We start from the raw sequence: 5,203 nt of genomic DNA on the forward strand, positions 1-5,203 counted from the left end.
GACCTCGCTTGTCCTCAAGCGGAAGCCGAAATTGAAAAATATGTCCACATGTTTAGAGATAGAGGTGTCGATAAAAATAAAATATGGACATGAGGGCATCATGATCATTCTAATAACAACTACATACATAAATTTTGTCATATGATTCTCTATGCTCAAGATACAAGCAATTCATAATGTCAAGTATGGTTCAAAAACTTCATTGGGAACTAACAAACTATGATCTCAGTCATTGAAGCAATTGCAATTTATCGTAACATCAGAAAGAGTCAATAATGGAGCTTTTCAGCAAGCTCACATACTCAACTATCTCTTAGTCTTCTACAATTGCTAACACTCACACAGTACTTGTGGTTATAGAGTTTCAGCCGGACACTGAGAAAGATAGGGGCTTATTGTGTTGCCTCCCAACGTATTCACCTTTAGGTGATGTCAACAATAATAGCCCATGCTAACTTACATCCAATTGGATATATATATATCATGATCTTTCAAACACGAGGAGCTTGCCAAAGGATAAAATGAAAAAGGGACAGGTGAGGATCACCTTGACTCAAGCATAAAGTAAAAACATAAAGTAAAAGATAGGCCCTTCGCAGAGGGAAGCAGAGGTTGTCATGTGCGTTTAGGGTTGATGAACAAAATCTTAATGCAAAAGAACGTCACTTTATATTGCCCCTTGTATGTGGACCTTTATTATGCAGTCCGTCGCTTTTATTACTTCCACAACAAGTTCGTACAAAGCTTATTTTCTCTGCACTAATAAGTCATACATATTTAGGTAGCAATTTTATCGCTTGCAACATGACAACTTACTTGAAGGATCTTACTCAATCCATAGGTAGGTATGGTGGACTCTCATGGCAAAACTGGGTTTAAGGGTATTTGGAAGCACAAGTAGTATCTCTACTTGGTGCAAGGAATTTGGCTAGCATGAGGGGGAAAGGCAAGCTCAATATGTTCGGAAGGTCAATGACAATATACTTTAACTGAGATGTCGGAAAACATAGACCATTACGTTGTCTTCCTTGTCCAACATCAACTATTTTAGCATGTCATACTTAATGAGTGCTTCACAATCATAAAAGATGTCCAAGATAATATATTTATATGTGAACCCCTCTTTCCTTATCACTTCCTATTAATTGCAACGATGACCAAGGCTACGTTCATCAACTCTCAACAATTTTTATGCCTCATACGTTCTATGTGTGAAGTTATCACTATCCATAAGATCAATATGAACTCCATTATTCTTTCTACTTTCTCAAGATCATAGCAACATAGCAAGGCCCTTGAATCGACACTAATCTTTATTATAGATAACTCACGGACTCGATTACAAAAAGAGATCAAAAAGCAAAACTCGAAACTACTTGATACCTAAATTTCAATCTACTAGATCAAGATACTACTAAAAGGATCGAACTAAATAAAACGGTAAAGATAGGAGTGTGATGGTGATACGATACCGGGGCACCTCCCCCCAAGCTTGGCAGTTGCCAAGGGGAGTGCCCATATCCATGTGATTATGTCCTCGGAGGTGGTGAAGTAGGAGTTGTTGATGATGTAGGCTTGTCGTCCGTCTTCCAAGGCATAGGCTCTCCATCATAAAAGGATGAACGAGTCTCCGGGATCCTTAAATCTGCAGCCAAACTCATTCGCTTGAATCTATATTCATACTCACAGTTCTGATTTTGTAGGTCATAGATCTGGGATTGGAGGTGCTCGATTTTCTCTTGAAGCTTGAAGATGGTCTCCCAAATGACTTTAGCATCTAGCTTGTGGTTGTTGGTGAACTCTGTGATCATCATCTAGTTGGCGTTGAGTCCACGCTCCACCATCCCTTGGCACTTTAAAACTTCCTGTTCCATGGCTTCGAGCTTTGTCTCCACGCTCCCGGTATGCCTTGGTCCCTCCACATCGCGGATGTGCAGCACCCCCTCACGCATCTCAATGGTTTGAGGATGATGCAGCACCTCCGCGAGATAGGGGTTGATAACCCTCTCGAAAAACTTGTCCTTGGGAGCGCTTGGAGACGCCATGATGCTCTAGATCTGAAATAGTAACAACTCGAAACGAAAACAGTGGATATTTGCGTGATACGGTGGTCAAAACCTTCGGGAGTATATATAATGAATTTTTATCGACCAAAATACATAACGTGCAAGAAAACGGAGTCCGGGAGGCACACGAGGTGCCCACGAGACAGGGGGCGCGCCCTACAAGGGGGGGTGCCCTCCACTCTCGTGGGGGCCTCGTGTCCCTTTCTGACTACTTCTTTCTTCCTAAAATTCTTAAATAATCCAAAACTGATAAAAATTGCCATTAGAGTTGTTTTGGAGTCGGTTTACTTACCGTACCACATACCGATACCTTTTCGGAGTCTAGAACGTTCTGGAAAGTGTCCCTTATGTATTCCTCGGGGGTTACTGTTTCAATAATATTAGTTTCAACATTGATAGGATTACCTGAAATATAATGTTTATTTCTTTGACCATTTACCACCCTCGGATTTGTGCCTTCGAAGTTGTTGATTTTATAGCACCAGAACGATAGACCTCCTCGATAACGTAGGGACCTTCCCATTTTGAGAGAAGTTTTCCTGCAAAAAAAATTAAACGAGAGTTGAATAATAACACATAATCTCCTATATTAAACTCACGCTTTTGTATCCTCTTATCATGCCAGCGTTTGACTTTTTCTGTGAATAGCTTGGCATTCTCATATGCTTGGGTTCTCCATTCATCAAGTGAGCTAATATCAAACAACCTCTTCTCACCGGCAAGTTTGAAGTCATAATTGAGCTCTTTGATAGCCCAATATGCCCTATGTTCAAGTTCAAGAGGTAAATGACACGCTTTTCCATAAACCATCTTATATGGAGACATACCCATAGGATTTTTGTATGCAGTTCTATAGGCCCATAATGCATCATCAAGTTTTTTGGACCAATTCTTTCTAGATCTATTCACAGTATTTTGTAAAATTAATTTGAGCTCTCTATTGCTCAACTCTACATGACCACTAGACTGCGGATGATAAGGAGATGCTATTCTATGATTGACATCATACTTAGCAAGCTTCTTACGGAAAGCACCATGAATAAAATGTGAACCACCATCAGTCATAAGATATCTAGGGACTCCAAACCTCAGAAAAATAACTTCTTTAAGCATTTTAATAGAAGTGTTATGATCAACACTACTAGTTGGAATAACTTCTACCCACTTAGTAACGTAATCAACAACAACTAAAATATGTGTATAACCATTAGAGGCAGGAAAAGGTCCCATATAATCAAAGCCCCAAACATCAAACAGTTCAATAACAAGAGAATAATTCTTAGGCATTTCTTGACGTCTACTAATGTTACCTATTCTTTGACATTCATCACAAGATAAGACAAACTTACGAGCATCTTTAAAGAGAGTAGGCCAATAAAAACCAAATTGTAGTACCTCGTGTGCAGTTCTATCTCCAGCGTGGTGTCCCCCATAAGATTCAGAGTGACACTTGCATAGAATCTGTTCCTGTTCATGCTCATGCACCCAACGTCTAATAACACCATCTACTCCTTTATAAAGGTGTGGATCATCCCAGAAGTAATGTCTTAAATCATAAAAGAACTTTTTCTTTTGCTGGTATGTGAAACTAGGCGGTATATATTTAGCAACAATGTAATTAGCATAATCAGCATACCAAGGAGCAGTACGAGAAGCATTGACGACCGCTAATTGTTCATCAGGAAAGCTATCATTAATAAGCAGTGGGTCATCAAGAACATTCTCTAACCTAGACAAGTTGTCTGCAACGGGGTTCTCAGCTCCCTTTCTATCGATAATATGCAAGTCAAATTCTTGGAACAAGAGAACACATCTAATGAGTCTAGGCTTAGGATCTTTATTTTCCATAAGATATTTAATAGCAGCATGATCAGTGTGAATAGTAACTTTGGAATCAACAATATAAGGTCTAAACTTATCACATGCAAACACAACTGCTAAGAACTCTTTTTCAGTAGTAGCATAATTTCTCTGGGAAGTATCAAGAGTCTTACTAGCATACTGGATAGCATTCAATTTCTTATCGACTCTTTGCCCTAAAACAACACCTACAGCATAATCACTAGCATCGCACATAATTTCAAAAGGTAAATTCCAATCAGGCAGCTGAACAATAGGTGCAGTGATCAAAGCTTTCTTAAGTACTTCAAATTCTTCTACACAATCATCATCAAAGAAAAGGAATATCTTTTTGCAATAAATTAGCCAGAGGCCTAGAGATTTTAGAAAAGTCCTGAATGAACCTCCTATAAAAACCGGCGTGACCAAGGAAACTTCTTATACCTTTTATGTCCTTGGGACATGGCATCTTTTCAATAGCATCATTGGCCTTATCAACTTCAATACTTCTCTCAGAGATCTTGTGCCCCAAGACAATGCCTTCATTAACCATAAAGTGACACTTTTCCCAATTCAAGACGAGACTAGTGTCTTCGCATCTCTGTAAAACTCGATCAAGATTGCTCAAACAATCATCAAAAGAGGATCCATAGACTGAGAAGTCATCCATGAATACCTCACAAATCTTTTCACAAAAATCAGAGAATATAGCCATCATGCCTCTTTGAAAGGTTGCAGGTGTATTACATAAACCAAAAGGCATATGTCTATAAGCAAAAGTACCAAAAGGGCAAGTAAAAGTAGTTTTAGATTGATCCTTCGCTGATACAGGTATCTGAGAGAAACCAGAATAACCATCTAGAAAGCAGAAATGTGCGTGTTTGGATAGTCTTTCTAGCACTTGATCAATAAAAGGTAAAGCATAATGATCTTTCTTAGTAGCTTTATTAAACTTACGGAAATCAATTACCATCCTATAACCTGTAATAATTCTTTGCGGGATCAATTCATCTTTATAATTAGGAACAACGGTAATACCTCCCTTTTTAGGAACACAATGAACAGGGCTTACCCATTCAGTATTAGCAACGGGATAAATAATACCTGCCTCAAGGAGTTTTAGTATCTCCTTTCTTACCACTTCTTTCATCTTGGGATTTAATCGTCTTTGAGGATCTCTAACTGGTTTGGCATCTTTCTCCACTGAAATTTTATGTTGACATAATGTGGGACTAATGCCCTTAAGATCATCCAGAGTATATTCAATAGTTGCTCGGTGCTTCTTCAGAGTTTTCAAT

Source organism: Triticum aestivum, chromosome 4B, assembly GCF_018294505.1.
Source record: "Triticum aestivum cultivar Chinese Spring chromosome 4B, IWGSC CS RefSeq v2.1, whole genome shotgun sequence".
NCBI classification, from domain to species: domain Eukaryota; kingdom Viridiplantae; phylum Streptophyta; class Magnoliopsida; order Poales; family Poaceae; genus Triticum; species Triticum aestivum.